The sequence below is a fragment of the Brachycentrus maculatus genome, unplaced genomic scaffold (genome assembly GCF_059751285.1).
Source record: "Brachycentrus maculatus isolate JH-2025_06_01 unplaced genomic scaffold, ASM5975128v1 h1tg000101l, whole genome shotgun sequence".
Classification (NCBI taxonomy): Eukaryota; Metazoa; Arthropoda; class Insecta; order Trichoptera; family Brachycentridae; genus Brachycentrus; species Brachycentrus maculatus.
In genome coordinates this window covers 380,001-393,007 of record NW_028280855.1, presented here as the reverse complement: position 1 = coordinate 393,007, position 13,007 = coordinate 380,001, and the positions used below count along the sequence as shown (strand labels likewise).

Sequence of the window (13,007 nt, the reverse complement as noted above, 5' to 3'; positions counted from 1 at the left end):
AAACTTATACCTCCCGATACTATAATACCCACCTACTCAGACTATATATATATATATATATATATATATATATATATATATATATATATATATATATATATTTATATATATATATGTATATAGTCTGAGTAGGTGGGTATTATAGTATCGGGAGGTATAAGTTTTTTGTAATGTTTGTTTTTTATCAATAAAATAACTATTATTAATTAAACATGTTTTTAAATTTTTTAAATGTCTGATTAAAATTAGGAATAATTTACCCTTAGTATTATTATTATTATTATATATTACCCTTGAATGGCAACTGAACCGCATAATGGATAACATTCAGTTTACATATAAAACGAAAACGTTAAACTCTGGTCAGTCTGATGCCGTGCCTTCTGCACCATAGTGTGCGATACAAGGCTAGAAGAAAAAGCTTAATTATTTCTTTTTTATACCCTTATCCGCACCGGGTGGTGCATAGGGCACTGCATCATATAAAGCAGTTTTATCTCAACTGTTTACACACGAAGGAAATGTTATCAGCCCTCCGCTTCAGATACCAGTCCAGGGTGAATAATTATTATTATTATAGTGAAAAAAATAACTTTTGTTTATTTCACCCCCCCCTGGGAATCGAACCTAGGACCTCCACTACGGTAGCCGAGCGTGCTGTCCATTACACTACGGAGGCGGACATTATTTACTAAAACATGTCGCTGTATCGTGTAAAATAAATATTTCAAATAATTTAAAAAGGATTATGCTAATATGCAAAAGAAATAACCGAAAAATTGTTTTTTTATTTATATATATAATAATATTTTCAATTTTTCTGTATAAAAAATTAATAAAATTAAAATATACGTAATTCTTCATTGTTGACAAATCCATAGAGCGTTCGCGAAGTCGTAATTTTTCATTAATATATAATTTTTTAATTAAATAGACTATGTTTAAATTACTGGTTACATATGACGCAGATTTTTTAGATGAATATGGAAATAATTCTGGTTTGGAGCAATAATTTTTATACTCTTGTATATTTTACATAATTTTTTACTAAAATTCAGGACCCATCGCGTCATAGGAAGTCTAATTTGTGAAAATGAAATAATATTTTTAATTATTTTTTAAATGTTATATTTGCATGGTTTAAGTCAGGGGTCTTTAACAATGTATTGGTGTGCCGTTGTTGAAAAAATCCCAAAGGAATAAAACTTGGAAGTATAATATATTGACTTGTTAAAAATGACTAACTGCATTGATGTTTATTTTCTTGCCAAGCAAAGGTGTCTTAAATGGCCCTCCTGAACATTTTACGTCGCGTTAGTTGGTCACTTTCTCCTGTACGACTACGATACAGTCCTAGTGTGTCTGAATTCTAGCTACGGCTTATACAACACCATTTATTATAGCCCTAATTAGGCTTAAACAGTGAAGCTTTTTAGCTTTTTAGTCGTGCACAGAGAATAATTTAGGGTAGGTATTAGAGGTAGGTAGTAAGGTAAGCTGATACTGCTTAGTAAAATAGGATAGGTACTGGTTGCATTATTATATGTATGTTAGGATAGGCACTGTTTTTTTGCCTATATGGAATCCACACCCCTGCATAAACTTACTTGTGAGTGAATCCACATTTTATGTTTAAAGATACTATGGTTGATCTTGTAATTCATGAGTGAAATTGTATACAAAAAACACTCGCATACATATATTTAAATTACTTTATCGCCATTCTTCTATCACTCAATTACTCCACGTTTCCAAACAATCTCATCATACCTATCTTAAAAAATATACATTACGTTTACATTTATAAACATGTTTTCTTTTAAAAAAAGGTTGACTACCACTGTACTTATCTAACACTCTAATTTATTTGAAAACGAGAATTAAATTTTACTTTTGTAAAAAAAGAATATTAAATTTAAACATAATTTTTTTAAAACAAATATAATCACAGGATTAAAAAATAAAGAATAATAAAAAAACTGCAAAATAATTTTGTTATAAGCAGTTACTTAATGACACAGTTTTTATTATATATTTAAACAAAAAAATTACAAAATTAAACATTGTTTTTAACATTCATTTTTGTTATTTTTCTCCATGGCAAAAATCCTGTTGTCTTCAGGTATATATGCACGATCCATCATAGCACATATCCATTATAGAAAATGAGTGGTTTAAGTGATCACTTTTCACACGTATCACATTCACCAATTCTACCCATTATTGACAACCACACTACTCAAATTCTTGGAAGTTTTATATATATATATATAAACCAATTTAGAAACCTTGTTCTTGAATCACTAGAACTTCACTAAAGACATCTATTGGTGAGATGAAAAAAAGCTTTTTTACTAGCAGAAACTCTTATATTAGTATGTGAGGTCCGAATCCTGGATTATAATCTCACTCATGAGAAACGCCAGAAAATATCATTTTCATTATTATTATTTTAGCTGATAATTTTACCAGTTAATTTATTTACAACATTTTGAGTGTGTCCAAATACTAGTTCACAAAATCTGGATTACCTCCATGGTCCAAATTTTGTGAACACGTATTTGGACACTCTCAAAATGCTGTAAATCGTTTTATCATACTGAAGTGCCGGACGGTAAAATTCCGTATAGTGTACAAACGCCCATAGAGACGCATGTCAGAAATTCTTTTATTCTGTTGTTTCGTTGATCAAGCATCTTGGTACCACCTACCTTAATAGCTATTACATCAAGTTCTAATATTGACTTTACACTGATGTAAACGTTTCCTACTAACAAGAATATTACAACCGGGTTTCGTTCTTAACTCATCGTTGATTCGCTCTTTGTACAAACATTTATTTATTTATTTTTACTTGATGTACAGAAAATAATTAAGTACATCGGCGGGCTTATTGCTAAGAATCAAAATGTTTCTATCAACGAAAAATAAACTATTGATATTGATCAAAATGTTTGATACCATATATAGTAGTCGTACAGGAGAAAGTGACCAAGTGCATTTTTTACAAAAAAGTGATCATTGACTATTTGATATATAACTAGCTTACAACATTTTGAGTGTGTCCAAATACTTGTTCACATGTGAACAAGTATTTGGACACACTCAAAATGTTGTAAATAAATTATCTGGTCAAATTATAAGCTTAATAATAAAAATGAAAATGGTATTTTCTGGCGTTTCTCATGTGTGTGATTATAATCCAGGATTCGGATCTCACATACTAATATAAGAGTTTCTGCTTAATAAAAAGCTTCTTTACATCTCACCAATAGATGTCTCTAGTGAAGTTCTAGTGATTCATGAACAAGGTTTCTAAATTGGTTCATATATATAGAACTTCCAAGAATTTGAGTAGTGTGGTTGTCAATAATGGGTAGAATTGGTGAATGTTACACGTGTCTAAAGTGATCACTTAAACCAGCCTATGACGGTCGTAAGCCCCGTAAATGCCTAGACCTCCATATTCTTCTTCATCTTTGATGAGATGTCAAAAAATAATATAATTAGCTTAATATTGCCCTGAAAAAATTCCAAAGGATTTTAAACTTGGAAGTATAATATATAGACTTGTTAAAAATAACAAACTGCATTGATATTTATTTTCTTGCAAAGCAAAAGTGATTTGAATGGCCCTTCTAAACATTTTGCGTTTTGTTAGTTGGTCACTTTCTCCTGTACGACTACGATATATCTGTTTGCAATCAGAGGGTAGATAGTATTTGAACATTAAAAAAAAACATAAATTACAAATTAAAATATTTTAAAAAAATTACAAAAGATGATAATAAAGAGGGCAAAGGAAAAAGGGAGTTTAGGGAAGGAGGTAGAGGGAGGAGGTTTGATGGACAGTTAGGATTCTAATGATAGATAGTAATGTCTCAGACGTTTCTTAAAAGTTATAAGAGAAGGTGCATTTGTTTACGCGGAGAGGTAATTCATTCCATAGTCTGGCCGCTTGGACAGAGAAGGAATTACTGAAGAATGATGTGTTATGGCGAGGAATGGAAAGTGTCCTTTCTTGGGAAGAACGGAGTGATAGTCCATGATCTGAGAGGTATATAAAATTTTCAGCCAGATATATAGGTGCATTGGGTTTGTGAAGAATATTATAAAGTAGCGTGAGAGATTGAAATATATGCGCTTGTTGAAGTGAAGCCATTTCAATATTTTTTTATTATTTTTTTTATTCATTTAATATATTTACATTTTTATTTATAAGATAATACATTTGAATCATTTATACATATGGAGAAGTTTTATATTTCGATTCGCTGTGCCTCTCCATAAAAGAGTCTGTGCTCTTGTGCTTGGAAAGGGACTTACACTCGTGGTTTAATGTTATATAATAAAAGATACAATCGTTTTTTTATATTTTTTTTAAGATTTAAATGTGTAGAGCTTTAATTTTTTTCTTAAGGATATTTATATCATCTTTTTTTTTATTTCTTTAGGGAGTTTATTGAAATGTTTGATTGCCAAATATTTAAAGTTTTGCTGAAATTGCTTGGTGTTGCATTTCGGAGTAGAAAAATCGTTTGAGAATCTCGATGATAAATTTTTTGTTAAATTTAAATAGTTGTCACCCTTTAGTATTTGAAAAACTGTGGTTTTTTTATAAATGGATTCTATATTAGGGAATAATTTTGTTGGAAATATGTTTTTTTTTTAAGATAACTTTAATTATGGTTTTCTGTACTATACTATATCCTTTCTTCTTCTTCTTATTCTATTATTCCTCACTCCTGAGGGTCGTAACCATTCTGTCTTGTCCTCAAAACTATATGTATCAGTAAAAGATAACTAGTTCTTAGAATTTAGTTTTTTTATTTATTTATTTATTTATTTCATAAATACATAGATACATTCATGGATACATATTTATTTCATATCGCTCACTCCTTTCAAGAACGTCATAAATCAAAAATCGTGAATTTTGAGTTGTGCGTGTTTTCGGAATGCCCAGAAAATGTTCTATATACCAGCAAAAGCGGCATATTTTTAACTTAATATTTACCCGCTACAGGGCAGAAAATGTTGTTTTTGCATTTTGATGAAAAGCTATTGTTTCATTATTTTTTTAAATATACTAAATATTTTTCAAATGGAGAAAAAACCTTCAGGTTTAACCCAAAAAGATGTGTTGCACAGTAAAAAGTTTAATAAGTGGCTTGATATTTATTTTTAATACATTGTATTATATTTTTAAACTTTAAAAACGTTCTCCTGAAAAATCAAGTATTTTGATTTATGACGTTCTTGAAAGGAGTGAGCGATATATACATTTACTATACGTATAACGGCTCTTTAGGCATGGCCTGTGTTGAGCCGAATACTAACAGGTTAATACAATTATTGTATTTATTTTTATTTTTTATTTTTTAATATTATTTGTTTTTTAGTTTATACTACTACTACCATCACTCTGTTTCCTCGCGGGGGTAGGTAGAAAGGATGCGATGCCACACTCTTCTGTACTGACATACACTCCTGCTACCTTCACACCCATGCATCTAGTCATAAATGCCCTCCGATTACGCAGACTTTTGAAACCGCTAGATTTTAGGTTCTGATTGATCTGATCGTGCCAAGTCTCACATTAGCCATATATATTTTTTAAGTCATTCTCTCTTTATCGACTTTAGTATATTATATTCTACCCATGATTGACAACCACACTGCTCAATTTTTTGGAACTCCTTGTTATATGGATCAATCTCATGACACAGTACATATGAGTTCATAACAGCCATCTATGTTGCATTGGGAAAGCTTTTTATTTAGATGTATGCAAAGTCCTAACCGGATTACTTTACATAATGAGAAACGCCTGAAAGTATGATTTTATTCTTTAATACAGCTTATATCAGCTATTTTATTTACAACATTTTGAGTGTGTCCAAATGCTTGTTCACAAATATGGGTTTTTTCCACTTTAGAGTTATTTTTACTCTTTTACATCTCAACATAGATGAAGAAGAATTTGGAAGTATGGGTATTTACAGGGCTTATTTTGAAATAAATGTATACTTTATATGACAAAACTTCATTTCAATAAACAAACAGACTTCAGAATACACCAATTCCGAGTACACTTGGGTCTGTTTTTATGCTGATCTTTTTTATGCGATTTTGAAGTTATGCAATTTTCAAATATAATGGTACCTATCCCTTATTTTTGTATGCAGTCCAAGTCTTTTTTTATATGAATTCACATATAAAATCTAAAATTTAGACTAGTGCAGATTACAACCTTTAAAGTGTGCTTGTGTCACTGGCACAAAGTTAAACTCAAATCTTACATCGTATTCAAGAGATTATTGTGGGAAAAAAAGAAAAGGCACTTGTAATTTGGATTGAAAATGTATCTCAAAAACCATTTCCCATATGTGGATATTTAAATAAGGAAAAAGCTCTTCGGTTTTTATTTTTATGATTTTATAAAAACCTTTTTTTAAAAAGTGTTTTCTAGGGATGGAAAGATTGATAAAGACATAGAAAGGAGAGTGAATGCTGGGAACAGAGTGAATGGTGCACTAAAATCAGTTTTAGCAAATAAAAATTTATCAGCGGAAGCTAAACTGGCAGTACACAATGGAGTTCTGGTTCCAACCCTTATGTGTGGAATCGAAGCGTGGAGTTGGCAAAAGAAGGATGAAAGCTGACTTAATGTAGTCGAAATGCGATCCCTCAGACGAATGTGTGGCAAAACGATGTTTGATAGATGTTCGAATGATGGTATAAGGAAAGAATGTAAGGCTGAGATAAGCATTATCGATAAAATTAAGAAAGGTGTGTTGAGATGGTTTGGACATGTGGAGCGTATGAGTGAAGAAAGAACGGTTAAACAAATTTATGAGGCGAATGTAGTTGGAAAAAGAAGCAGAGAACCACCGAGGAAAACTTGGCACAATCAGGTATGTCAAATACTTGAAAGCGGCCGGGTCAGGAGTCGTAATAATCGTCGGGTATGTATGAGGAGATGCATGAATGTAGAAGAGGCAAAAAATGTTTGTAAAGACAGAGTGGTGTGGCGTTCAATCCTCTCTGCCTACCCCTGCGGGAAAGCGGCGTGATGGTTAGTTAGTTAGTAAGTTAAAAACTTTTTTTATGCGATTTGTGGTACATTCTATCATATTGATTTAAAATTATGCTGTTTCTAAAAATAATGGAACCTATCCCCCTCGTTTTGTATGTAGTTCAAGTCCTTTTATGCGACTCCCCGTGGAACGTATCTATCGCATAAAAAGAGACACAAGTATACCTACACGCCATACATGAAAAATGAAACACAAGTATGAAGTAAGAAAGTAAACATGGGAATGAATAGGAGAGTTCAAGGGTGTTAACATAACCCAAATGAAGTTCTCATTAAGCGAAGGTATGGCTCTTCAGTGTAAACGCGATATTGCAATATAGTTACCTTGGGTCGTTCCGTATCGTCGGACATGTTACCCAAAACTGGTGTTTGCTCTGCCGCTTACATAATATCCACTCACAGCTTACGAGAAAAGTGTTTCGTGATTCATTTTCAACGTAGTTTATCTGTATGGAGATTTCAATGTCTTCCTATTATTGGGATTGGTTTAAAATATATATAAAAAAATATTGATTTGGCGTTTAATTTTTTTTTTTTTTTTTTTTATAAATCACAATTTTTAACATATATTAAAAATAAAAATAAAAAGTTATTTTGCAGAGACCCACCAAGCCACCTTGTGTGTCTTGTCGGTGGAGTTCTTTTTGCATACATTTTTTTATTGTTTTTTAACCATTTTAACCTAATATATACACACAAAAAAGGAGAAAAATTAACAATATAATCTCAACAATATCTTAACAATATAATTAACTCCATTTTAATTTATGCATTAGTTTTTAAATCAACGATGTATGATAGATGTGCGAATAGTGAAATAAGGAAGGAATGCAAAGCTGAGATAAGCATTATCGATAAAATTAAGAAAGGTGTGTTGAGATGGTTTGGACATGTGGAACGGTAAAACAAATTTATGAGGCGAATGTAAGTGGAAAAAAGACCGAGAAAAACATGGCACGATCAGGTATGCCAAATACTTGAAAGTGGTCAGGTTAGGAGTCGTAACAATCGGCGGGTATGTATGAGGAGATGCATAAACGTGGAAGAGGCGAAGAATGTTTGCAAGGACAGAGTGGTGTAGCGCTCTATTCTCTCTGCCTACCCCTGCGGAGAAGCGGCGTGATGGTTAGTTAGTTTTTTTTTGTTAAATCAAACACAATTTTTTTGAGTCTACTAAGTTCTATTTTATTAACAAAAACACATAAAAATTAATATTGTGACAATTGTTTCGCCTAGTTGTAGCATTTTCAATCGAATGTTTCGTAAAATACAACTTGGTAGACTCAAAAAATCTGTGAATGATTAAAAAATTAATTGATAAAATAAAAATAATTAAATACTTGCCAAAGACCACTTTTGAGGATATTAATATAAACACAACTTGTTTCGAGATTTTCACACTCAAAATGTTGAAAAATATAATAAATATAATATTTATTTATATTATTTTTTGACATTTCAATACAGATGAAGAAGAATATGAAACTCTTGGCAATTTATAGGGTTTGCGACCGTCATAGACTTGACATAGGGATGACTTGTCTCAAAATACATATATGTAAAATTCTATTCTCTCCGCCTTCTCCGCAGGGGTAGGCAGAGAGAATAGAGCGCCACACCACTCTGTCCTTGCAAACATTCTTCGCCTCTTCCACGTTCATGCATCTCCTCATACATACCCGCCGATTGTTACGACTCCTAACCTACTTATTCTATCAACTGATACAAAACAATTTTTACTTTGTATTTAGTTGACATGACTTCAGATTGTAAATTTTCTGCGATGCAGCAGAACCCGAATAATATAGGGCCGAATCATTAAGGTTCTGCTGTAATTCAAGCTCTTGTTTTTTTTAAACACGACATTACGCAGGAAAATGTAATATTGACAATTTTCTTGAGAACTCGGATTCAGGCGAGTATTCTCGTTAGCTGTGTGACAAACACAAATACACATTTCCTGCAAAACATCCGTAAGTGAGAAATAAGCATAATCGTTACTTCTATCTTCTCCCGAGAATACGACGCAAATAATAGCCGCGGTCAACAGTCGTTTGAAAACTAATAAAATAAATATATTGCCTTTTAAGACGTCACCCGAACGACAAAGGTCGTAATCGCTCGACTTGGCAATTGTGAGAAATGACGTATTCATTGAAGAAAATACTAATGTGTTAAGGCAACTAGCCGTAACTCAAGTTGCGGCTGTTTGGCGGAACACGGCTCAAAGCATTCTTATAACTGGCCTCTATCATATACAATCACAGATTTTGCTATATCTCTTTCCTTCACCGAGATATTCATTTTCCAAATAGCCGCAAAATTGTATTAATTTGATACATCGCTCACTCCTTTCAACAACTTCTTATTTAAAAAATCGTTGATTTTCAGTTGATCGTGTTTTCGGAATGCTTAGAAAAAGTACTGTATCCCATCAAAAGAGGCGTATTTTTAATTTAATATTTACCCGCTAAAGGGCAGAAATTTATTGCATTTTGAAGAAAAATGTTTGTTTAATTATTTTTTTAAATATACTAAATATTTTTCAAATAGAGGATAAAACCTTCAGGTTTTACGTTAAAAGATTTGTTGCACAGTTAAAAGTTCAATAAGTGGCTGAATATTTATTTTATTTTATTTTACAAAACGCAAACTGCTCAACAGATCTTTTTAGGTAAAACCTGAAGGTTTTTTCTCAATTTGAAAAATATTTTGTGCATTAAAAAAAAATAATAAAACAATACCTTTTCTTCAAAACGCAAAAACAACACTTTCTGCCCTGTAGCGGGTAAATTTTAAGTTAAAATATGCCGGTTTTGCTGGGATAAAGTACATTTCCTATGAATTCTGAAAACATGCACAACTGAAAACTGACGATTTTTGATATATGACGTTGTTGAATCCTTATATGCAGTGTTATCTTGATCTCCTGTGCTTCAGGAGCCAGTCTAGGGTTATATTAAATAAATATTAGAGTGTTAAATCACTCATATTTATTTTCCCCTCTGGGAATCGAACCCGGGACCTCCAGTGCGGAAGCTATTACAACACAGCGGCAGACAAAAAAAATCCAGGTTTTGTTCTTTACCGCTCGTTGATTTGATTTTCATACAAGAAAAAAGCATCTCGACGCATTCATATCATTCAAAGGATAATCGGGAGATTTTAAGTAACAATCAGTGATGCTGACATCTCAACATAGATGAAGAAGAACATGGACATTTTCAAGGCTTACGACCGTTGATAGGCTGGTTTAAGTGATCACTTAACAAACGTGTAACATTCACCATTCTACGCATGACTGACAACCTCACTATTTTTTTTTTGGAACTCATATAATAATAACAGAATATCATATAATTCACACGTCGCTTCATGTGTGAGTTTGCGGCAGTATCTGTGGTTGATTTGGGTAAGCTTTTTTTGAGACGAGATTCTTTATTTTCAACAGTAATTAGTTTTACTATAATGTCTAATTTTTGACAGTTCTTTGATATTTGAGATAATAAACCATAAATAAGAATTTATGACATCTAATTTCATGTTGAAATTGTATATAATATGTTTTATTAGTGTCGGGTTGTGGTCCCGTGGTTAGTGTCGCGGACTCTTAAGTCAGAGTTTCTCGGTTCGAACCCACTTTACCAAAATTTGATACCTTTTTCTAATAATGAACCGCTTAGGCTCACAGAAATAGTATGAAATTGAAATATTTATATATTATTTTTTGACATCTCATCAAAGATGAAGAAGAATATGGAAGTCTGGGCATTTACGGGGCTGACGACCGTCATAAGCTGGTTTAAGTGATCACTTTACATACGTGTAACATTTACCAATTCTACCCATTATTGACAACCACACCACTCAAATTCTCGGAAGTTCTATATATATGCACCAATTTTAAAACTTTGATCTCGAATCACTTAAACTTCACTACAGACATTTTCTTCATCTTTGATCAGATGTCAAAAATTATATGAAAATAACTTCTGTTATTGGAGATAATCCAGATTTTGTGAACAAGTATTTGGAGACACTCAAAATGTTGAAATATTTGTGTAAATAATAAAAACACAATTGTTTTTCTATTTTTAATCCACTCTTTTGTCAACTGTAAAATTTGGGAAATTCTTCTAACACAACGAATTAATTTGCGAATGTTTCCGGTTTGTTTTTTTGGCACATGGGTGATATTATTCTTTGAATTAAATAAAGGTTGGATACGGGTAAAGCAGAGTTTTTTTTTAATATGAAATTTTGAACTAGGTCATGAATGTTGCCATATGACGATTAGATCATTTCAGTTCAAATGGTTTTATAGAGATGCTTTGGGGGTCACGGTTACATTTAGACGCAAATTCCGGGAAAAATACATTGAAAAGAGAAATTTAGTCATTTGAATTTTAAGTTTGAACTTTTGCACTGAAATTGAGGCTAAGAGAAAATTAGCTCGTTAAAATTTGACTTGAATTTGAGAGTCATTAACAGTTCAAGGATCATATTTTAAAGTGATGATTTTTCGTTTGTACATATATATGTGTGCTTCCGCCTCCGTGGTGTAATGGTCAGCTAGCGTACTGGAGGTTCCGGAATTCTTGGAAGGTATATGATTGTATATGATTCAATTTAGAAACCTTGTTCTTGAATCACTAGAACTTCACTAGAGACATCTATTGGTGAGATGTAAAGAAGCTTTTTATTAAGCAGAAACTCTTATACTATCATCATTCCCCTTCTCCTTCCTACTAAATCTATTATTTTATATAATACCCTTTTTTATTATTTGAATGTTTTTTAATAGTTTTATAACATAAATGTGGAATTGTTTAATTGGCTTTTTTTAACGTAACTACTTTTTGTTATGTAATGTAACGTCTTTTATTGATAATGTAACTATTGTTTATTATATCATATTTTTTATATGTAAGCTGTACAATTCCCGAATAAATAAAATTAAATAATCATAATAAAAAAATAAACTCAAATTACTTATCTTTGATACTTAATACTTATATTCATCTTTGATGAGATGTCAAAAAATAATATGAAAATAACTCCTGTAATTGGAGATAATCCAGATTCTGTGAACAAGTATTTGGACAGACTCAAAATGTTATAAATCAAGTATAAAATATTTGTAAAAAACAGTTGAGGAACATTAATTCGTTAAATATGCTATAAATCCTTGTAATACAAGGACTATGATACAAGACAAGGAGGATTTTCTAGGGCAACTAATAAATATTTGTAAAATTCCTGGTACTGATTTTGAGGGTCCACGTTTGAATGTCCACGTATCGACTCCGTGTAGAAGTACTGACCAAACATTGACGAATTGTCGATGTAAAATCACGATTTTCCAGTCCTTTTCTCCTGTTTTCACATATTATTGTCATATGTTTGCTCGCACTTGTCAAATTTAGCACCAATCTTACATACAACAGTCAACATAAGAATGACGAATGACGTCTTCAAAATTGTGGCACTTTTTTAATGCGCCGATGACGATTTTGAGTGACCTCGGCTTTAAAACAATGCTGACTAACTGACTAACCATCGCTCTGCTAACCATCCCTATAGGGTTGGCAGAGAGAACAGAATCCAACACCAATTTGTATTTGGCAACAATCTTCTCTTCATACTTGGTCCTTAAATTATATTACCAATACCTAAATTCACCAGCTGCCTGACATATATAAAATAAAACCCATTCGGGGATCAAAAATAAATGATCTGAAAAGGTACTTTATGGAAAGATATATCGCTCACTCACTCAAGAACGTCATAAATCAAAAAACTTGATTTTTCAGGAGAACGTTTTTAAAGTTTTAAAATATAATACAATTTATTCAAAATAAATATCAAGCCACTTATTAAACTTTCTACTGTGCAGCATATCTTTTTA

The 13,007-nt window shown here is 31.7% G+C and overlaps 1 protein-coding gene across 1 annotated transcript in view; it reads left to right on the top strand.

Annotated features, from left to right (window-relative positions):
• Positions 1–13,007, top strand: part of LOC148310324 (fatty acyl-CoA reductase wat-like) — a 50,108-nt gene that overhangs the window by 714 nt on the left and 36,387 nt on the right. The gene's annotated exons all lie outside the window — the stretch shown is intronic.